Below are 24,998 nucleotides of genomic sequence, written 5' to 3' on the forward strand. Positions count from 1 at the left end.
CCAAGGCACATGCCCTTGACCGGAATCGAACCTGGGACCCTTGAGTCTGCAGGCCGACGCTCTATCCACTGAACCAAACCGGTTAGGGCTGCTTATACCTCTATTAATCAGTCATATTAGACAGTATTCATTTTCTGCCACTGGAATATAAGAAGTAGATTGCATGCACTGTATGTCATTACCCTCACCCTCATCTTAATGCATACTAGTTTAAGTATATTTTTAATATATGTATTTTTACTTTAACACATCTAAGAAACTATATTATTTTCATTAATTATTATACTTTTAAATTCAAGAAAAAATTCTTATGGTTATTTCTTCCTTGTATCTATGCAATATGCTTATACCTCTATTAATCAGTCATATTAGACAGTATTCATTTTCTGCCACTGGAATATAAGGAGTAGATTGCATGCACTGTATGCCATTACCCTCACCCTCACCTTAATGCATACTAGTTTAAGTATATTTTTAATATATTTTTTTACTTTAACACATCTATATTATTTTCATTAATTATTATACTTTTAAATTCAAGAAATTGACATCTCCCCATTTCCCTCCATTCTACTCTCCCCTTTCCACAGCTCAGCATTCACAATTCAATATTTATTGGATTGATACTTGTTGAGCATGTACTAACGTTCCAGTGGTTTCCTGGGATCTATGGGTATAATGATGTAGACATAAGCAGATGAGATTTCTGCTCTCAACCAGCTTGAATTCGAGAATTGGAATAAGAGAAAAAAGATGAACAAGAACAAATCTCAGATAGAGATAAGGGTTATACAGCTTTAAAAAAAACAAGCCTGGCCCTAACTGGTTTGACTCAGTGGATAGGGCATTGGCCTGCGGACCAAGGGGTCCCAGGTTCAATTCCAGTCAGTAAGAAAAAAGATGAACAAGAACAAATCTCAGATAGACATAAGGGTTACACAGTTTTTTTTTTTTTAAAAAAAAAAGCCCAAGGAGTGATCCTTAGACCAAATGTCAGCGAAGGCCTTTTTTAGGACATGACTTTTAAGGCTTTCTCATGTCTCCTTAAACAACAACAAAAAAACAAGCCTGAGGAGTGATCCTTAGACCAAAAGTCAGTGAAGACCTCTTTTAGGACATGACTTTTAAGGCTTTCTCATGTCTCCTTTATTTGACAATGTATGTATTTTCTGATCTAAATTCTGGTAGGAAATTTTCACATTTTCTTAGGGGTAGATTTCAATAAGTGTGATTGCTTAAATAAAGAGTAGGAACTTTCTAAGAAAGAAACCCTCACTTGCAGCCTATAATCTAAATTGACCCAGAGTCACATAATTCGACCCTTCACAGAATTGAGAAAAATAACTGTTTCTGTGCCCAAAGGTAGGCAACAACAGTGGGTTATGACAAAGGATCAGCCTTAGTTTCTAAAACAATAAAAGGACTAAGAGCAGGCCAGGAGGTAGTCTTTTTAGTTAGTCTTAGTAGCTTAAATTAGTTCAGCTCCTGTTAACCTGCCTTATGTCAGTTAATTATTAGACCATCCAAAGAACTTAAAAGGGAAGAAGGAAAAAGTTTTCCGCCCCTACCCATGTGACCTGAAAAAGACAGCTGAATGTAGAACTGAAGGCTTCTGGCTTCATACAAACCACCCTGCAACGTTGGCTCACACTATATCCCATCACTTGTGTGTGTTTAATTCAAACATGAAGATCTCAAGACAGGCTGGAGGAAAACAATCAGTTCTTGACACCTTGATCCTTGAAATCATAAATCATCCACAGTCCAGTGGTCACTCTAGACACAAGATGTACCTTGTCCCTCCTTTTCTCAATCCCCCAAAGGTTAAAGGCATCACTCACAGTCAGAAAGCTTCCACTAAAACTTTTCAAATCTCCTCCAACTTCAGAGTGATCAGGTGCAGCGCAGGTGCTTGAGAAAAAGCTGAAGAGGCCAGGGCCCCAAACTGCTGATTAGTCTACCAGGCAGAATCCTGGTAGTGAGGGGATAATGAAATATTTTTGAACCCCTCCCATTGCATTTATATAATAATTTAGCACACCATGGCAGGGTCACATCAGGAGTGATTTCACAAATATGCTTTATTTGTTTGCGTTAGAATCTGTAACTCCAAGGTCATGTTAATGAGTCTTATTTTTTTTTCAGTTTTAAAAAGCTGGGCAAACGGTTTTAAATGGAAAACAGTGTCAGGTCTCATTGTCCGTGAATTGCTTTTCATTAGCAGGTTCCCTAATGGGTTTAAACTGCTAACCGTTGGCAATCCTGTGTGTTTGGACTGCTTTGCTAAGGAGGCAGTCATTTCCATGTGTCTGAAAGCCCTGGAGATCCTCCAGTGACTAATATAGAAGTCACAAGAACAACTCTACAGGGTGATCTCTAATATAGACAAATGCCCTTGACCATATTGGATACAGTGATGAGACTGCTATAGCCCTTGGTGAAAACTTGGTCTTTCACAAAATGCTAAGTTCCTAGGTCCTATCAAGAAATACATAGAAGTGCTATTCAAATCAATGGGCTAAAAACAAAAGTACTTAACCATTAAACTAGAAAACTTTAGCAAAGCAAAAGTGGAACTGTGTGTAATACTGAAAAGGAACAACGAAAATGAGGATTTCTGATCTCTTTGGAGGAAGAGCTGGTAAGGATAGGAAATGCACTTGCATCTGTTAGTGAGAGGATGGAACTGGGTGGGAGACGTAGGAAACAAATATGTTCTTACTTGAGTGATATTTTTTTGTAGAGTGATCTAAGCAATGTGATGGGATTAGCACCATTTGAGCAAAGGTCATGAGAGTCCATCATAAAGACTAGCTTGGAAGCAGTGTGGGGGTTTAGTGAAGTATCCAGAGAGGAGTAGAGAAAAAATCAAAGACAGGTCTTGATGTTGCCAGTGACATTTCCTTGCTTGGCATCCTGTGTCAAGCAAGGAAATAATTTATTCCAGGGATGGTATTTTTTACCTTTTCCAGTTTCCAAACTTGGTTGTCCAGATGAAGTGTATTATTTGTCTGGGTCTGAAGAGCAGCATGGCTTTTAGTAAAAGGGAGCATCAGGAATAACCACCATCAACAATGATGATTAACATTTTCTGAGAACTTTCTTTATGCCAATAACTTCACTAGGAGCTACAGGTTCATGCTCTCATTTAATCTGCATGACATCTCAGCAATGTAGGCACCAGAGGGCAGGACAACTATATTCAGAATTGGGTCCTAAAATTAGCCCTTAACTATTTAGTCAACATCACGAATATAACTAGCAAACCTGTAGAGATAAATGTGGGGATAGGTGGATAATTCTAAAGAGTTCCTACTTTCCTAAAGAGTTTACTTCTTTCGATCTCAGTATGAAGTCTCAATGACCTTAATACACTTGATTTAAACTAATTACATACTGAAATTCCAGGAGGATTAAAATTTTTAGTGTAATTCCAGGGGAAGGATGAATTATTGAAGGAACATACTCAAATGAATCACAAATATAGCCCCTCCTGTATTTTACATTTGAGGAAATTCAGGCTCCAGAAGATAAGTACATTTTCTGAGTTCAAAGAGGTAATAAGTGGTGGAGGTGGGATTTGAGCTGGAGCCTGCTGATACCTTCAACGTGCTATTCATAAGGCCAGTGGAGGTAATATTGTGTACACATTTCAAACAGATTCCTCTCCCTTTGTTAGCAAAGTGTCCAGAAACAGAATATTTATAAAACAGATAATAATGACATATGTTTAAGCTAAAACATAAACAGAAAAAAAATGTACACAGCAGGGAAGGAACATTGGCAAATTCTTCAATACTCCAGAAGGATAATTTTGTAGAGTTATGTTTAAAAAATGTTTTGAAAAGTAAGTGAAAATAGCAACTAATTCCAATGTACCAGAGTATTAACATGCTAAAAGTGTAAGGTATTTGTGAAAAAGATTATGATTCAGTGACTGATCTCAATAAAGCCTGAAGAATTTATACAAAAAGACACTGGAGCGTAACTCCCCAATTATCTTTCCTACTAGACCAGTGGTTCTCAACCTTGGCTGCACATTAGAATCACCTGGGGATCTTTTTAAAATCCTGATTTCTGGGCCTCATCCTCCAAAAAATCTGTTTCTTTGTTATGGGGTGGGGCCACAACATTAGTAACAAAGAAACAGAATTTCAAAAAAAAATGTTATGGGGGGCCACAACATTAGTAACAAAGAAACAGAATTTCTGGAGGGTGAGGCCCAGAAATCAGGATTTTAAAAGATTCCCAGGTGATGCTAATGTGCAGCCAAGGTTGAGAACCAGTGTACTAAACAGTCACACACGCTCCCCACCTAACCACAGCATTTTTCTGCTTCAGATGAAAATTGCTTTTCACCTTTACTGAAAAATTCAGGGTAGAACCAGCGGCATAAGTCAGTAAATCTTTGGGAAACTTGACCGGCTGAGATCACACAAATTTCCTGGAACAGGATTGCCTGTAGTCTTCTAGTTCTTCGTATGTTGTCTCGTGCAACTCATTTTTTTTGGTACAACCTGTAACTTATCTCATTGCCAGAGAGTGCACAGTGCCAGTTGATCATCCCAATTCTGTTCTTTGCCTTGATTCCTATTTGGACCTTAAAAGAAATTCTCCAGGAATCCATGGGCCGGGTGTCTGGAAATTATGTGTATATTCCTATGTTTTAGTTTTCTCTGTCGTAAAATAAAAGTTTCAAACATGTATACATAAAGGTTTGGTTTTTCAAAATAATAACCTAAGGACACAGGATGCCAAGCAAGGAAATTATGTTATTTTTTCAAATTAATTCCCAAATATCATGTCTAGGGACATTTCTGCTTTTAAGTATTTCATATCGAATAAATCCTACTAGAATCTGAATCAAAATTCACTGCTTCCTTTCTGTTTTGAAGAGCAAGTGGCCCTGCTTCTTTCAAAGACCATTCCATGTATTTGTCACATGAACAGAATCCCTTAGCACTTTTCAAGGATTTTTCTCCTGAAATTTCTCTCTGTGTGTCCTTCTTGTATCATTCTCATCAAAGTACAAACCAGTTCTATCAATTAACTTAAAAATCCTTCCTTCAGACCAAATATCCCTGTTAGTCTTATTTCATTGCTGAGCCCCCAATTCACAGCAAAATTTATAAAAATTGTGGTCAATATTTGTCTTCACTTCTTAATTTCCTATTCATTGTTTTTTATAACTTACTTTGAAGTAATTTTAAACTATTAAAAATTTGCATAATCAGTACAAAGAACTTCCAAATCTCCTTCATATACTTTCCCCCAATTGTTTATATTTTACCATGTTTGTTTATCTCTCTCTCCCTTTGAATATACATAACATATATTCCATTGTCATTATTATTTTTCTGGACAAGTTATGGGCAACTTGCTAATGGTGTTCCTTTCTCCTTTAACTACAGTGTGTATTTTCTAAAACCAGGACACTCACCAATATAATTGTCACATAATCAACCAAACCTGAAATTCATTCATATTTTCCAACTATCTCAGTAAAGTACCTTTTCCTTTCTGGTCCAAGATGCCACCCAGGATCATACTTTGCATTTGGTTCTGATGTCTCTTTAAATCTAGAAGAGTTATTCAGCCTTTTCCTGCAGTTTATATACTCGGTATTTTTAAAGAGTACAGAGCTTTCATTCTGGGGGATGTTGCTCAACCTGGGTGTGTGAAGTTTGCTTGGGTTCAGACAGGGGTCATGCATTCTTGGTAGGGATACCAGAGAAATGATGTATCCTTCTCAGGGCATCCGAAGGCTTGTGAGGATGTTTCCCGCAAGGAGGTGAGGTAAACCTTCATGAAGTTGGAGACTGCCTGGTTTTCCTATCTTAAAGTCAGCATTTTCCCCCTCTTAAATGGTAAACATTTTATGGATAGATATACCAAGCCTAAACCTATATCTCACTTATGACAGCTTTTAGTGTGTCAGCATAGCTAGGCTGACTATACTTCCCAGAGTGTTTGCATTAGGCAGGACCACACGAGGCTCCTGTGGGTCATGTAGGGGGTGGAAGTGAAGCAGCAGCCGTCTGTACTCTCACACCATGTCCCTCAGAGATAGCACCCTGCTTAACTGGCTTCCACACTGCAGAAGGCCAAGGCCTTCTGCAAGGATATGAGATACACATATATAATGAATACATGCTATAGAATGTAAATGTAGTAAAATGATAATTATAAAGTATTTAAAATAATGTATAGAATATAGAATATATTTGTAAATCCTATATATACATATATGTAAAATATTTTCATGTTTTTTCTTCTCTGCTTGGTACATACTGATCTACTGTTCTCCATCAAACCTCCTTTCATACCTTCCACTTGACTCAATCATGACTGTGAAGTTTATCAAATGGTGTGTTTCTATATCTATAATATTTTCTAGATTTATTAGTTAGCATAATGCTCTAAGGAAAACCTGTCCCTTCTCTATGATTTATTTACCTCTTTATTTATTTATATCTTACGGGCCTATAAATTGCTATTTTTTAATGGATTGTAAAACATTGTCTCATAATTCATTTTTTGCAGCTCAGATGGTCTTAGAGTGAGCCAGTGGGAATCCCTTTTAATCTGGCCCTATGCCCCTTTTGACATATCCCCCTCAGTCTTTAAGTCCTTCCTTCCTTCCTTCCTTCCTTCCTTCCTTTCTTTCTTTCTTTCTTTCTTTCTTTCTTTTCTTTCTTTTCTTTCTTTCTTTCTTTCTTTCTTTCTTTCTTTCTTTCTTTTTTGTTGTTGTTGTTGTTAATCCTCACCAGAGGATATTTTTCTTTAAAAAAATATTTTATTGATTTCAGAGAAGAAGGAAGAGGGAGAGAGAGAGAAAAACATCAATGATGAAAGAGAATCAATAATTGGCTACTTCCCTGCATGATCCCCACTGGAGATTGTGTCCACAACCCAGGCATGTGCCCTGATCAGGAATCAAACCATGACCTCCTGGTTCATAGGTCTACGCTCAATCACTGAGCCATGCCGGCCAGGCCCGAGGATATTTTTCCATTCATTTTTAGAGAGAATGGAAGGGAGGGGAAGAGACAGAAAGAAACATCGATGCGAGAGAGACACATCAATTGGTTACCTCCTTCCTGCACATGCCTCAACCAGGGCCAGGAATCGAGCCTGAAACTGAGGTCTGTGCCTTTGACTGGAATCAAACCTGGGATCCTTCAGTCCATGGGCGAACGCTCTATCCACTGAGCCAAACTGGTTAGGGCCTTCCTTCCTTTCTGACACAAAGAGATATTTGTGACTCTTTTAGTTCTTTCCCTGACTTAGCCTCAGAATTAGCTATTTTTCTAATGGAATACTGTTTCTTTTAGCAAATGATGGCATTTAGACACCAAGCCCAAACTCTTGAACTTCTCTTTGTCTTATACATTTATTTTGTCCTCTCCTTTATAAACCATGTACTAGTTTTCCATTCCTGCATAACAGACTACCACAGATTTAGTGGTTTAACACAACACAATTTACTTTCTCTCAGTTTACATGGATCAGGGGTCCAGGCACAGGGGTGGGCAAACTTTTTGACTCGAGGGCCACAATGAGTTCTTAAACTGGACCGGAGGGCCGGAACAAAAGCATGGATGGAGTGTTTGTGTGAACTAATATAAATTCAAAGTAAACATCATTACATAAAAGGGTACGGTCTTTTTTTTTTTTAGTTTTATTCATTTGAAACGGGCCGGATCCGGCCCGCGGGCCGTAGTTTGCCCACGGCTGGATTAGACAGTCAGAGGCTGTAATTGGAGGGAGTGTCAGCTGGGCTGTGACCTCATCTGAAGCTCTTCCAAGCTCATCAGGTTGTTGATAGAATTCAGATCTTTGTGGTTGTAGAGAGAAGGTCTCCCATCAGGTGGGGTAGGGGGGGTCACTCTCAGCACCTGGGGGACACCCTCAGGTCCTAGCTAGGAGGCCCTCTTACAATATGGCAACTTACTTTTTCAAAGGAAGCAGAAAAATTTTACTCCAGGGTGCCATGAGGAAATGTCCATCAAATCCCATCATATTCACAGGCCCTGTTCACACTCCAGGGAAGGAGATTCTACAGAGCCTGTACAACAAGGGGTTACATCTTAAGGGCCATTTTAGAATTCTGTCTACTGCAGACCTTCAGCAATTTCTTAGGGTTCTATTTCTGATATGTACCTAAATCTGGCTCCTTCTATCCATTCCTACTGCCATTATCCTAGCTCGTGCCACTACTCTCTCTTTCCTTTATTCTAATAGTCTCCTGGTCTCCTTTCTTCCATTTTTGCCTCCCTATACCACTATCCAAAACTAGCCAGAGTGACCTTTTAAAAACATACATAAAAGGATGTTATTAAAGTTCTTTAAATCTTCAATAATATCTCATTGCCTTCAGAGCAAAATCCACACTTCTTCCCACAGCATAGCCTTTACATTGCTTGCCCCCGCCCACCTATCCCACCATCTTCCTTTTGTTCTCTGGACACTAGCAGCTATAGCCTTTCCCCCACTATTTTGCAAATAATCCAAACTTGTTTTGTCCTGGTGCCTTTGCACTTACTCTGAGCACATTTCTTTGGCTGTTTGTACCACAATTCACATAATATTTCTTTACAGAAGTCTTTCTGATGCTATAAGAAATGACATTCAAGTCTATTCACTCTGAATTACATCACCCTGTTAATTTTCTTCCTCGTGTTTATCACCATTAGAGAGTGTATTGCTTATCTCTTTACTTATATGTTACCTACCTCCCCTGAGTAAAATGTTCACTCCACGAGGCCAGAGCCATAACTACTTAATTTTCTAGTGTATCCCCAGTACCTAGTATAATACGATGCTTCATACTAAGTAGGCGCTTGATACATATTGTGAAATACACAGAAATCATAGAAATTTGGGAAGATGTTACTTAAAAGGATTCAGATTCTGAGGTCATTTGTAATGTGAAAAACTATATGTGCATGCATGCATACACATATTCTCTCTCAATGGTTTGTCTGAAAATAGGGTATTTAAGAATTAATATTACATTATCCCACTTGATAACATTAAAATCTCTGCTGGACCCTGGAAGGAAAGCATCTCTACAGAAACAACTTTTTTATTACTTCCACCACTGGTGGCCTGCTAGTGTTGCAAGGAACATCTGGCATATTCTCCTACAGGGACTGAATATCCTGCCCCAGAAATTTAGTTTATCACTAATAGCAACAATAATAAAAACCCTTCTTCCAGAGACTCTGCAGGTGGAAGACCCTTTAATAGCTTTGAATTCATTCTTTGGCCTCCAACCCAAATCTTCCCAAAGCCATCGCTCTCTGTCTTCTGAGGAAATCTCAGGGGAGAAGGTGCAGTGGGGCTCTTGCTGGCTGGCTCCAGTGTCCCACCCTAACTTGCCTCAGGGGAAGGACCACCGTTAATTGACCTTGAATAGGCTCTGTGAGGGCTCCACCTGGGATGGCTGCTGGTACTCCCAATAATCCCAGTATCTTCCAGGTTTTCCTGGGCCGCAGTCCTTAAGAACCCAGCTTTGAATTCATTCTTTGGCCTCCAACCACGAACAACCCAAATCTTCCCAAAGCCATCACTCTCTGTCTTCTGAGGAAATCTCAGGGGAGAGGGTGCAGTGGGGCTCTTGCTTGCTGGCTCCAGTGTCCCGCCCTAAGTTGCCACAGGGGAAGGAGCACCGTTAATTGACCTTGAATAGGCTCTGTGAGGGCCCCACCTGGCATGACTGCTGGTACTCCCAATAATCCCAGAATCTTCCAGGTTTTCCTGGGCCGCAGTCCTTAAGAACCTGACTGAAAACAATATGCACTGATGACATTTTCTGTGGTCAGTTTGCTAAGGTAAACTACTATCTACAGCTTAAAAAATTTAAGAGCCTCTGGCTAAAGGGCTAAAAATGTAACAGGAATGCTTAGAAACTGTTTATATGCTTGATTTGTTTTACAGTGTTTTTGGTCTTTAGTTTTGATTGGATTGTTTTACTGAAACATGAAGGGCATTTAGAAGGCAAGAAAGTGAATAGGACACATTTGCAACAATATGCCCTGAAGCAACATCTTAATGTCAGAAGTAAATTATAACAACTTACATTACTGATGACATACATTATTATTCAAAGCCGGGAAACCACATCAAGGTTGTTCTCACTGTGATATAGAGGGTGTATTTTTTTGCAACTAGATGAAGACCTTTATTGATGAAAATGATATCAACAAAAGGTAACAGAAAACAATCCATATCTCCTGGAATGCACGAAAGCATTTTTTTTTCTGGAGCTTTCCAAAGTCTTTGCATCTATTGTACTAAAATTATTCTTTATTTCGTAGACAGCATGGAATGAGTTGCTTCCAGTGTTGTATATGTGACTACCAAGATGTCAAGAGCAAGTGTATCTAGAGTTTGACTTGATCCATTGACTAGCCATTGAGCAAATATAATCAGATTGAGTTTTATTTAGAACATTGTTTAAAAGATAAACCATTTAATGACAGTAAATAAAATGTGCTTTTCCATAGTAACTAATACAGCAAGAACTGCTTAGGTTAAAATGTTTTCAAATGATCCTAAAATTGAGCCTTTTTTTCCATTTACTCAAGAATGAAATACAATGCTTTATGTTTGCATAATATTTTATTTCACAAAGCATGACAGTTTTACATGCTCTCTTGCTTGACCTCACTTAATTACCCTGGGAAGGCATGACAGGCGCAGATGCCCCGGCTTCAGCTAATGAAGCAGGTCGGAGGCTTGCCCAGGTTGTGTGGTTACCATGCACGCGGCAGGCCCTCTCCTTAAACCAGGCACTCTGACCTCCAATGCTATGCTGGTCATCTCCCAACATGATCCCTGTGTCTCACACACCATGTTCCTGCCATGGCACTGGGCTATTCCTTGTTTAGAATATTTTATTTGAGAATTGGATTCTTATAACATGGTTTTGAATATACTACAGGTCATCTGTACTCTATAACTTCTCTGACTTTACCAGTAATATTAAAATGCCCATTGTCACACTGGCTTTAATCAGTAGCCCTATCCTTCCAAACCAGTGAAATAAAAGGATTTTTCTATTTCTTTCTTTTTGTTTTTTGTTTTTGTTAATCCTCTCCCGAGGATACATTTTCCCCCATTGATTTTTAGAGAGAGTAGAAAGGAGGGGGAGAGACAGAGAGAGAGAAACATGGATGTGAGAGAGACACATTGATTGATTGCTTCTGCACAAACCCTGACCAAGGTCTGGGATTGAGCCTGCAACTGAGGTATGTGGCCTTTACTGGAATGGAACCTACAACCCTTCAGTCTGTAGGCCGATGCTCTGACCATTGAGCAACCAGCTAGAACTCCATTTCTTAAACATACCTAAATACAGACAACAGTCAAGGATTCAGTATGGTAGGAGCTTGTTGGCTACATTTGAATCTAATTAGAAAACGACTGTAACTTGAAATTAATGAGTAATAATAGTTTTTTAATTGATCTGTTTTTGTTTATAAACATAAAAACACAGTGCATGATTATTTTCTGCTTAGCTAATAAGGTCTTGGAACTTCTGCTTTCTTTCAGTGCTAATATAGACTGACATAATATAATCCATGTTTCCAGCCAGTCACCTGAAAACATTATATTTCCATTTATGTTGGTATTTTCTAGTTCTTAACTTCCTCTTCCAGAACCTGCATTCCCTCTTCAGGCCCCCACCAAAAAGGAAAAAAGCCAGTGAAAATTCAAGTGTATGAGTTTTTCCCTCCTATATTTGTCATTGTTTTTTATATCATTAATAATCAAACATTACTAATGATATAAAAATCAAACACGGAAACTGCTTATCTCCCTCTATGCAACACAATGATATTGAGAATGGGCAAGCATTAGCTTTTATAAATGAACCAGCGGTTCTCAACCTGTGGGTCATGACCATCAGAAAACACGTATAGCATATCAGATATTTACATTACGATTCATAACAGTAGCAAAATTACAGTTATGAAGTAGCAACGAAAATAATTTTATGGTTGGGGGTCACCACAAACATGAGGAGTATTAAAGGGTCGCGGCATTAGGAAGGTTGAGAACCACTGGGCCGCCTACATTTCCATCTATGTGCCGTTTTGTGTGTGGTGTGGAAGATGGGGGAGGTGATAGAGAAAGGGGCAGATTTTTTAAGGGGATGCTGGTAGAGAAAGGAAAAGATCATTCATTTAGTCGGATCCAAGACCACATGAAGGTTTAACCAACTCTCTGATAGCTATCTCCTTGTGCACAGTTCTGATTCTCCTTTGCCCTTCTTTTGTTAAGCAGTGCTATGGCCAACATGATGGGCCAGGAACTGAAGGTCCCTCGGGGTGGAAAACCCTGGGTGCCTAGCAATGTACAGTTGTAGGGTGGGACCTCGCCCCCAGGTGACCTTTCCTTGCCCCCAGGTGACCACATCGCTGATCATGCGGTTTAAACCCCCTGACCTTTCATATTGGAGGTCATGAGGTTCAAACCCTCCCTGACCTTTCTTCCCCTGGTACATCCTGGTCATTTGTAGACCCCCTTAGAGGAGAAACAAGGGGGCCAAATAGCCTCATATGACTCCCATTCAAGCCCTTGCATGATCACTTCCTTAAGCTTGAAGCACTGAGATAACATTTAGGCCTCAGCTGTGTTTCAGCTCCAGGCCCAGAAAAGTAGCAGGTGGGGCAAAGCCATGGCTGACATCAGGACCAGCTGTGATGACTAATGCCCCCCTGCTCTGGTGTTGACCAATCAGTAGAGACCACAACCCTGAAAAGACACACCTGGAAAACTGATGACTGTTCTAGTGATAGCCTCCCCTGAGACCTCCCAATAAAACCCCTCAAGACAAAGGGCTCAGGGTGGCTCTCTCATGCCTTTCCCTGCTGGGGCTCTCTCTGGAGCAGGCCCCAGCCTTTCCTCCTTCCTGCCCCAGGTGCGTAGACCCTTTCTTTCTTTCTTTCTTTCTTTCTTTCTTTCTTTCTTTCTTTCTTTCTTTCTTTCTTTCTTTCTTTCCTTTTTCTCCTAAGTTCCAAGGGCCCTTCATTTGCCTCTGTAACTTGTTTCCTGAGCTCACACAGCTCAGCAGGCTCACTTCTTTCAGGGCTCACTTCTACCCCTGTGACTTTCTAAATGCAATTTAGCTTGTATTTGAGTCTTGGCTCTGAATTTCTAAAAGTCCTTTAAAGTATCCTCATATTTCAAATTCTTCCTCTTTTTTTACTTTTTTGCTGCTCTGATTGGGTGGTTTTTTTTTTCTACCTTGTCTTCCAAATTGCTAATTCGATCCTCTGCTTCACCCAACCTACTGCTTGTTCCTTCCAGTGTATTCTTTTTTGCTGTTGTTAATCCTCACCTGAGGATATTTTTTCCACTCATTTTTAGAGAGGGGGGAGGGGAGGAAGGGAGGACAGGAAGGGGAAGGAGAGAGAAATATCAATGTGAAAGAGACACATCAATTGGTTGCCTCCCAACTAGGGCCAGGGATCGAACCTGCAACCCAGGTATGTGCCCTTGACTGGAAATTGAACCCCAGCACTTCAGTACACCTAGGCCAGCACCGGGCCTGGGGCAGGTCAGTAAAGGTCCTGTGGGGCACCCTGAGGTCTATAGCCACATGCCTCTGCCTGCTGGATGCCTGTTAGGCTCAGTCACTGAAAGAGCCTCTGGCAGCACTTGAGTTGCATGAGATAGATTCACAGTGAGTCACCAGGTAGGAGCTAGTGGTGTTCAAACTTGGTGCCAGTGCTGGGTCTGAGGCCACTTAGCAAATGTCCTTGATTATACCAAGTCTAGCTGCCACCTGCCAGGTGCTTGCACACTTTTTCGGAGGGGCCGAGTCTAAGGGAGTCATCAGGGTAAGGACAGCAGAGTATATTAAGGCCCAACAGGTCAAGGTTTGGTCGTGTGAAGGGAGTGTTCTGCTTTGGTCAAGCATGAGAGGGAAAAGTGGCCCCTATCCTAGAGCCACACAATTCAGTCTACCCCAGATTCTGCTGGGAGGAGGCAGAGCTCAGCAGGTGGAGCAGCCAAGGGTCTGGAGGATGGGGCTAGTGGGAGTATGAGGGGGAGGTACCCGTCAGGCTTCAGGGAAGGTAGGTGAATATTTAACCTCCTATCTATGTACTTATCTAAGGAATACACTGGAGACTGAGACTCACTAAAATAAGGGTGAAAGAGAACGGTATGAGACATCAAGACAAGACCCAGGAGGGACATAAAAGGAATTCCCAGAGAGAGCAATGGGAATGCAGCTTTGTATTGACCAGAAGAGCAAGTCTCTGGATTGGAGTAGGAGGAGCCACACAATTCAGTCCATCTTTTTTATTTTAAATAGCCCTTGAGTGTCTTTTCAAAGGAACCTAAGACTTTTGTGAAAGTAATGCATGCACATCCTTTAAAAAGTTAAATTCCACTATTAATCTTACATTAAGAACCAGCAGTACCTGCCTCTGGACCAATCCTGCTCCTCAGAGGCTGTTTTCCTCATGATAGCCTGTGTGTTTTCCACTATTTCTAAAATATATGATTTTAATTTTTAATTAATTGTAAATACTTGATAACTTTTAAATTTTTGCAGTTTATTAAATTGCAATCAATGCGTAATATACTACATATATTTTAAAGTATACAATTTGATGACTTTTGGCATGATCTATATTCCACGAAAAGATCACCACAATCAAGATAATGAACAGTTTCTTGGGTTCCAAAGGTTTCCTCGTGCCCTTTTGAAGTCATTCTTTCCACATAACTCCCCATCCCTAGGCCACTGTCTGTTTTCTGACAGTACAGATTTGTTTACTTTTAGAGTTTTATAGAAATTGAATTATATCGTATATACTTTTATAATCTGGCTCTTTTCATTCCACAGAATTATTTTGATATTCATCCATATTGACTATGTACCAATAGTTCATGTCTTTTCATGACTGAGTAGTATTTCATTGTAGGTATACCACTATTTCCTTATCCATTTAATTACTGATGGACATTTGGAACTATCAAAAATAAGCTACTATGAATGTTCATTAAAAATTATCTTTTGACTTCTTGCTTGGCAGCTGAGATTTACCTCTCTTACAACATTTTCCCCACTTATTCTTTTCTCTCCCCAACAAAATTCAATTATGTGTCAACTTTGGAGTAAATATCAATATTTGCTACTTATTTTTAAATGCAAATATTGCTCATTGCTGAGTTCAATAATGGGTATATTTATTTTATTTTCTCATGCAATCTTTTGTTAATAGTTGCTTCACTTTTTCCACTTGTTTATTTTTCTAATTGATACAAATAATTATTTCTCACCATCCAATATCCTCTCAATGCCATTTTGCAAATGATAAAATATAGTAGATGAGCTATCATTTTTATTTTATTCTGGGAGCCCTGCCTCCTCCTACTCCAATCCAGAGACTTGCTCTTCTGGTCAATACAAAGCTGCATTCCCATTGCTTTCTATGGAAATTCCTTTTATGTCCCTCCTGGATCTTGTCTTGATGTCTCATACTGTTCTCTTTCACCCTTATTGTAGTGAGTCTCAGTCTCCAGTGTATTCCTTAGATAAGCACATAGATAGGAGGTTAAATATTTATATTCTTTGCATGTATGAAAATTATTTCTTTCATCCAGTTTGCCTAGGAGAGAATTCCTGGTTGAAAATTATTTTTATACTACACTAGAGGCCCAGTCCACGAAAGTCATGCACGGGTAGGGTCCCTAGGCCTGGCCGGTGATCAGGGCTGATCGGGGCCTTCCAGCTGCCAGCTGGGGCCTTCCTTCTGGCTGCCGGCTGGGGCCTTCTTTCGTTCCGCGCCCCTGGTGGTCAGCACACATCATAGCAATCAAACTCCTGGTTGAACTTCCAAGGAGACAATTTGTATATTAAGCTTTTATATATATAGATTATACAAGCAACATCTATTGTTTTTTAACTTTCAATGTTGTCATTGAGATGACCAATATCATAATATAATTTTTTAAAAATATATTTCTTTTATTGATTTCAGAGAGGAAGGGAGAGGGAGAGCGAGATAGAAACATCAATGATAAGATAAAATCATTGATTGGCTACCTCCTGCATGCCCCCCACTGGGGATTGATCCCACAACCTGGGCATGTCCCCTTGGCTGGAATCAAACCTGGGACCCTTCAGTCCACAGGCCAATGCTCTATCCACTGAGAAAAACCGGCTAGGGCTAATATAATTTTGTGTGCAATCATCTTTTCCATCTAGAATATTTTAGCACTTTTTCCTTATTTCTCATGCTCCAAAATTTTGCAATGATGTACCTTGTTAAATTAATTTCTCTGATCATCTTTTTTATCAGCAAAATTATGTTTTATCAATTATCTGGGCATCCTGTAGCCCAGGCAAGTTAACAAGTAAAATTAACCATCTCAAGATAATAGCCAGATCTTTGAGGAATAAGGGAATATTACCTCTTATAATGATATATAATGTATGAGCCTGTGGCTCTGGGACCTTCTGATTTGTGGATTTCTTGTACATGAAGCTATTTTACCAGAATTTGAGTGCACCTTTGTGAAGGAGATACAGGGAGACTGGCAGCTGGGCTGTTCCCTTACCTTTGTTTTGGGACTATCTTGGTAATGCTTGCTTACTCACATATTAGTGTCAATGGGAAAGAAATCTTGAACCAAGTTTGAATGAGCACTCTCACCAATGTTCAGAACCAGGCTGACTCTTGTGGTCTGACTTGATCACCGCATTTCAGGCTCTGCATTCTAGTCCTTTTTGAAATATCAAAGACCAGTTTCTGAGACCTGTTATTTTGTGAAGGCATGTGGTTGACTACTTGTTTGATACTACAAACAAGAATTTAGGTTCTTCTCTTTAATTCCTGTTATTCTAAATTTTGTTGGCATTTATCCTTAATTGACTGATTTTTCCACTCCTACTCACTTTGCTTTTATGAATTAATAACTTTTTCTTTAGCCTTTATTTTGGTAGGATTTGAAGTAGAAGCAGATGTGAATTCATGTACTCTCTGCCATGTTTATACAGTTGTCTTATATTTTTTTACAAGTATAAATTATACTAGTATAATATGTAATAAGTATAATAAGTATATATTCTTATTAAGTATATACTATTCATAAGTATATCTTATTTTTATTTTCTATATAAATTCTTATGTTTTTAATCTTGCGTAGTGCTCCCTTTCTTTCCTCAATTCTCTGGATAGAATTTTGCCAAGAGAGTAAAGCATTATTTAAAACTATATTTTATTGATTTCAGAGAGAAAGGGAGAGGAAAAGAGAGATAGAAACATCAAGGATGAGAGCGACTCATCAATCAGCTACCTCCTGCACACCCCACACTGGGGATTGAGCCACAACCCAGGTTCCCCAACCGGGAATCAAACCATGATCTCTTAGGTCAACGCTCAACCACTGAGCCACACCGACCGGGCCATAAAGCATCACTTACATACAATAAAATCCACCTGTTTTAAGTGTAAAATTTGATAACATTTTTAGACTTTAGATGTTTACAATGCTCTACTCAATAGTGAAATGCAGAATCACCATAATTATATATGCCTTTTCTACCTTAAACCCACATAGATAAATACATGCATTCCTCCTACTGAGAGTGGAGGGAGAGTTATATGCCCTTAACATTTTAGAAAAAATAATTGAGGATTTTTGGCATAGATATGGATGAAAATAAATGGGAGACCAATATAGCTGGCAATATAGTTAACTATAATGACCTATAGCAGAGCTACTATTTACATATAAGCAATCATGACAAAAAAAGAATATCCTTTACTGTACTACTCAACAATGCGTAATTGATTCCTACCATTTTTTTCAAAAAGTAGAAAACAAACAGAAAGGAAATCCACTAGTGCTTTTTGAAGCAAGAGAAGAAAAAATGAGCGAAATTGGGATTTGACCAAATGGTTCCTGTCCAACGTGGAACAAAGGAGTGTATGAAAACATCAGGGAGGCTGAATATTTGCAGCAGATGCTCTTTTGATGGCTGCTGATAAAGCATGACAGACACTTTGAGAGCATCTGATACATTTCCCACATGAAGCCCGCTGTTCTCTCTGCAAGTTTTGGAGGGGAGAATACAGTATATCTCCCAAAATTTCTAAGCATGTGTGTTTTAATGTTATTTTTTTATTTTAATGCATGCATAAATGCAAATACCTGTATTTATTTTTAATGATAAAGTCTTTAATAATGGGTCTTTCAGTTGGATCCACAAAGTCAAATATCTACAGAAGTCAGGCAGGTATATAAATTGCACAATGACCCTAGCCGGTTTGGCTCAGTGGATAGAGCATTGGCCTGCGGACCAAAGGGTCCCAGGTTCAATTCTGAGCAATGGCATGTACCTCTGTTGCAGGCTCCTCCCCACCTGGGCCCTGGTTGGAGCACGTGCAGGAGGCAACCAATTGATGTGTTTCTCTCACATTGCTGTTTCTCTCTGTCTTTCCCTCTCTCTTCCACTCTCTCTAAAAATAAATAAATAAATAAAAATAAATACATAAATAAACTGCACAATGGAACAACCTCCTAAAGACACTCAAATTGAAAATATGTCAAAAATGTATGAAAGTAGACAAATTAAAAAATAAGTTAATTAAAAACAAATAATTAAATAAAAATAAAATAAGCCCAGGTCTTTGGGTACATATAGACTGTAGGCAATCAGTTTAACCTCTAGTTTAGGAAATGGTGGGTGAGTTCCTAGAAGCTGTCAGCCTAAAGAAACTGCAGATTACATCCTACACCTAATTCTCAACCCAAAACGTACTTAACATTTCTATTTAATCTTTTTCTCACTTTTTTCTCTTCCGCAGAATGTTTCTTTTTTTTTCTACTCCTCTAATGTTTGCTTCTGTATGTCTTTAACCCTTTCCTTCCTCCCTCTTTCTCTTATTCTCTCCTCCTTAACTCACCAAGATGTGAAGGGAATGAAGTGTTTTATATATAACTATGCTTATAAAGGTTGAATCTCCCTAATTGGCTCATATCCCTCAAGGAAAAAATCTTGTTGGTTTCTCCTTACCTGTAGCACAAAGACAATATTGCTCAGCCTCCCCTTCAAGGTCTTCAACTGACCCCCATTTGTTTTACCAGCCTTATCTTTAGGGCAGTAACTCTTCCAGAATCCCAAGTCCACAAGGCCACAGCAGCCAGTGAGCATGTGGCGCATACGACTTACTCTCCATTAGTCATCCGTGTTCCTTCAATTTGCTTGGAATATGCCATGAATATTGTAGGTATTTAACAAGTATAATTTGAATTTTCTGTCATCAATTTGAAAGCAAATAAGTTGAAGTATGGCTATTTCTCAATTTAATAATTTAAAAGCTAATTAAATTAAGTCGGATTTGGCATATGACTCATTTTTCTCTCTTTAACATCAAAATAAAGAAACTAAAAGTGTGAAAGGCATCCTCGTCTGCATTTCCATGTCCTGTCGTTTTACTTGTTTGATTAGACAGATGGCAGTAGGTGTTTGACTCTGGCATGTGGTTGATGGGCATGGATGAAAAACAAGAAGTGAGATGGATTTCCAAGTTCAGAAATTGTTGACTAGTAGACCATAGTTCACTTTCACTGCTAGGAGATTTCACTGCCAATGTTTTAATCATTCTGGGCTATTCTCCATTACATGAATTTGCTATATAAATTCTTATGTTTTTATCACCCAGTGCACCCTTTCTTTCCACAATTCTCTGGATAGAATTTTGCAAAGACAGTAAACAGACATTTCCTTGCCATTTACAAAGGGCTTTTTTTTTGCCCAAGAAGTCCACAGTTTAGACACAAATGAAATACAAAATGTACCACATTCTACTCTGAAAATAACCTTGTGTCAATGTCAAACGTGGAGAATAAGTTTCAGGAAATATCATGGCTCCTATCCAAATTTAATGCCTACTTCACAGAATTTTTCCCTGCCCTTATATGCCCTGATGTTTTTATAGGCATTAATATAAAAAGAACAATTTAGGTTGTTTTAAAAAAATCTAAAATCTGATTTATCTCTGAGACACACTTCAGAACACAATCCAATTTTTCTATAGTAATTCTATGTCAATATTTCCTGACAGAAGACAAATGTTGTTATTATTTTACCATTTCTTACCTTTGTAAAAGTTTAGAATTTTACAGGATGACTCTTCTTTACATGTCAAAATTATAAGTTGATGAAAAGAAAAAGAACTGTAGCAATTTTTATATCTGGTGGCAATGATGAATAAGCCTTGTGGGTTGAGTTATAAATGGGGCACATACCATATTGACAACTGAAAAAAATAGTGAATATGATTTTAATGGAGAAACCTATCTGTTCATCCAAACCAGGATATAATTTTTTAAAAAGCTCTACTTTGACTTGTTTCACTTTTAATTTGATTGGATACGCTCCATGATAGAAGATGGAAATCAAGACTATCTAAAAGTCATCAGTCTCCATCTAGTAGTAGTTCATTGGCTGACAGATAGAACAAATAGCTGGGGAATTAGCACTCAGCAAAATTGGGAGAGAGAAAAAATTATGCTTCAGGTTTTTCACCTTTTCTTTTCTGAGCCCTTTTCTAAATCTTATTTTCTATTATCCACCCTCTAACACACATACAGACTCACTCAATGTACTCATACTATCTTAGCCCTTTTCATAGTGGAAATCTGATAAGTTCTTTCCAGATAAGTACTTAGGATTTAATGTGCTGTAATGAGCAAGAGAATTAGAAATTAACAAAAGAGCCTACGAGGAAAGACAATGAAGACAATGCATAAATCAGCAATTGTGGGATTTCAAGAAATAATTTGGGGAGAACCTTTCTAGAACTTTAATCTCAAGATACAAATGACAGGTCTTTCTTTGAAATGATGTCCATAAACTTATGAGGAAACAATTGTGTTGGATTTAGATTTTATGTGTGACTGGAGCTTCGAAGCAGGATAACTGGTACAACTTTGGTTTTCTGGGCATTTTAGCTGGCGCATTCCCAGTACTTATCCGCTGTGTCTGAGAGGATGGACCAGCTAGCAGTTCTGCTGCACTTCTTTCCAGGCACCCATTCCTGATGCTATCCACCTCATTACTTTTCAAAATCAAGAGCATACTCCATAGAATCTTTGTTATTTCCATAAAAGCAATTTCCCAAAATAACTGACCCTCTCAATTCCTTCTGCAAAGCAAACTAATTCCCATTGAACCCTCAGTATTTTGGCTAATCCATAGAATTTCTAGATAAAAAAATTATTTTTCATCAATTTAGTTGTTTATTCCTAAACCGTTTATTCCAGTTACACTTGTTAAAATTATTTAATTTTATTAAATAGTCTGAAGACTATGAAAAATAATTAAGATAGTATACAAATATGAAAGTAAAAAAAGAGCACTGTGAAATGTTTACCACCAACGCTGATGAAACCCACACATCATGGAGACAGGCAAGTAAATTATAAGCCTGCTACAGCTTCCCCAGTAAAGGAATTCCTCTCCCTAACACTCACAGTTAGCCTTTAAACTTGACATAAGTTTGTGGCTGCATGCTTTCTGGGTTAGGCTGATTCCACTAGACTATGCATTCCAGAAGAACAGGGACTTGGACTTTGAGTTCACTGCTCTGTGTCCAACCTTTAGATGAATGGCTGGAAGATACCCATCTTATTATGTTAGTGGTCGAATGAACAAATGACTTAGTATCACTATAAACACATTACTTTCTATGGAATAAGAAAATGACAGTGAAATCAACTGTTGGGCAATTAACCCAGCAATAACAGGAAAGGTGTCCCATGGAACTGACACAGAGAGGAAAGGTAGGAGCAGAGGATGATCACACTGCACTATGATAAGGACTGTAAGAACCAACTACATACAAAGTCAGTCTTGAGACTTGGAGTTTGAGGATATCGAGTTTATTGGTCCCATTGGAGTTGGCTTCTCTTATATTTAATATATTAGATATTGAAAACACAAATTTTCTACCCAACTTGCATGTATTGTGGCAGCACACTTACTCTCTGTAAGACTAAAAACAAGAAACTGCAGAGGACAGGCTGAAACTGTGATAGGTGGGCAATAACCTTAGAAGATTAGATAGCTTATCTCTCATGTTTCCATAGGTAACCTAGCATGTGTCCCAGGAAAGAGCAACATCACAGCAACACTATGGCTCCCTCTAGAGGAAGAGTTCTCACCCTCCTCTTCATAACCCCTATGACAGATGACACCCCTCTGCAGGGCACACTCTCAAAGGTATGTCTATGGTTATTCAGAGCATTATGCCATTTATAACTGTATCTGATACTCTGGCCCTCAAAATTTATATTAAAAAATACAAAAGTTACCTTATTTGGTAGATAATTTGAATACATCTTGTATATTTTAAAATATAAATCCATTTTTCAGCCCAATGGAGTATCTGGTACTGCATTCCGCCTCCTACTGTAATTACTATGAAATTGAACAAAATACAACAGACAACTCTTTTAGACATTGGTCAACAAAAGCACAGGACTGTGGTCCTTGAGAGAAAACAAACACATAAGGCTTGCTCACACTCACTCTGCACTTTGTGTCATAATGAAAGAGGTAGAAGCCAAGAAGAGTAGTGAAAAAACTGAATTAAGGGTGTAGACCTGACTGGTAACAGTCACTTAAGCATTTGAATTTGGGAAGCATGTTACCAGAGAAGAGGAAGCTTAGGGTAAATGTCCGGAAAGGGGTGCAAAAGTCTGTGTGGGCATTAAGTGCTGTTTTTGATCAAGGTCTGAGATACACAAAGCAAGACTGCAGGGCTTTACACACTATAAATTTTTTTAAAAAGACATAGACATGGCTAATAAAAGCATAAAATTTTTTTTACATTATTTGTCACTTGGAAAACACAAGTTAAAAACACGAAACATAGTAAGATACCATTTCACCCTTACTAGAATGGCAAATAGTAATGACTGACAACACCAATTATTGGCAAGGTTGTACAGCAACTAAGATTTTCATATATTGTTGAGAATGCAAAATGATATAACACCTATGGAAAAATATTTGGCAGTTTCTAATGACATTAAACATACACCTAAGAATTCTATTCTTAGGTATTTATCCGAGAAAAAATATGTTCACAAAAAGACTTGACAAAGAATGTTCACTGAAGCTTAACTTATGTAGCCTCAAACTAAAACAACCCAAATATTTCTCTACAGGAGAATTAGTAAGCAAAGTGTGTTTATTCATATAATAGAATACTAATCAGCAATAAAAAAAGAAGAAACTACTGAAACACACAACATGGATGAATCTCAAAATTATTGTATTGAAAAATAAAACAATATACAAAAGATTAGAGTAGTTATATGAAGTTCATGAATGGGCAAATTAGTCTATGGTGATAGAAATGAGAAGGAATGTCAGTATCATGGCAGCCTAACATGTTCCTTGTTTTTGTGCCCCCACATCACTAATAGAAATTCAGCATTTATCCACTGACAGCTATCATTGTGTTGTCATTTTTTTATTTGACAGTCTAAGGAAAAAAATAATAATCAGATATTGCATGTTTAAGATTTTTTTGTGGCATACCAGTGTACCTGCCACAGCACACCAATTGAAACTTGCTGGTTTGTACCATTAAAATGATGAATATGAGTGCAAGGAGGAGAAGAGTTGGAGAAGGGGGCAGAAAGCTTTTTTAAAGCAATAATGCAGAGAACTTCCCAAATCTGGAGAGAGTTTTGGATATCCAAATTCATGAAGCTCATAGGTCATCTAAGAAAAGTAACTTAAAGAGCGCCTCTACAAGGGGTCCTATATAATAAAAGGCTAATATGCAAATTGTCCCCATGGGCAGGAGTTCAACCAACTGGGAGTTAGACATGTGCTGACCACCAGGGGGCAGCTGGAACATGGCGGGTGTTGGCGACGCAACTCTGGCAGCAGGTGGCAGTGGAGGTGCTGCCGGCCCCGATGGGCCCTGATGAGAGTAGGATCATGGCAGAATGGTGGAGCAGGTGAGCGAGCAGTTCCAGGGCAAGGTGGGTGCAAGTGGAGGCCCCCAATCGCCCCACCGGTCACCCCACAGATTGGCCCTGATTGCCAGCCAGGCCTAGGGACCCTACCCATGCACAAAAATCGGGCACTGGGCCTCTAGTCTACACTAATAAAAGAGAAGGAGTTCAACCAACTGGGAGTTAGACGTGTGCTGTCCACCAGGGGGCAGCGTGGAACATGGAGGGTGTTGGCGACGCAACTCTGGCAGCAGGTAGCAGTGGAGGTGCTGCCGGCCCCGATGGGCACTGATGAGAGTGGGATCATGGCAGGATGGTGGAGCAGGTGAGCGAGCAATTCCAGGGCAAGGTGGGTGCAAGCGGAGGCCCCCAATCGCCCCACTGGTCACCCCACAGATTGGCCCCCATTGCCAGCCAGGCCTAGGGACCCTGCCCGTGCACAAAAATTGTGCACTGGGCCTCTAGTATTATAATAAAACTGTTAAAAATCAAATAAAAAATCTTAAAAGCAGACAGAGTGGGGCAGAGTAGCTTGTGACTTACAAGGGAACCTCTCATAACTATTAGCAGATTTCTCAGTAGAAACCTTACAGGCCAAGAGAGAGTGGTGATAATATATTCAAAGTATTGAAATAAAGAAATTTCCAGCTAAGAATACTTAAAGTGGTAAAGCTATCCTTCAGAAAGGAAAGATATAGACTTTTCCAGATAAACAAAAACTGAATTCATCATCACTAGACCTGCCTTACAAGAAATGTTTAGAGGAGTTCTTCAAGCTAAAATGAAAGGATGCAAACTAGTAACCTGCAAATATACAAAACACAGGTAAATATAGCATATAGTCAAATTCAGAACATTCTAATACTATAATGTGGTGGAATGTTAACCACTTACCTCTAGTTATAATGGTTAAAGCAAGAATATTAAAAATAACTATCATTACAATAATCCTATCCAATAAAAGAGGTAATATGCAAATTAACCATCAC

The sequence above is a fragment of the Myotis brandtii genome, unplaced genomic scaffold (assembly GCF_000412655.1).
Source record: "Myotis brandtii unplaced genomic scaffold, ASM41265v1 scaffold243, whole genome shotgun sequence".
In the NCBI taxonomy this organism is placed as follows: Eukaryota; Metazoa; Chordata; class Mammalia; order Chiroptera; family Vespertilionidae; genus Myotis; species Myotis brandtii.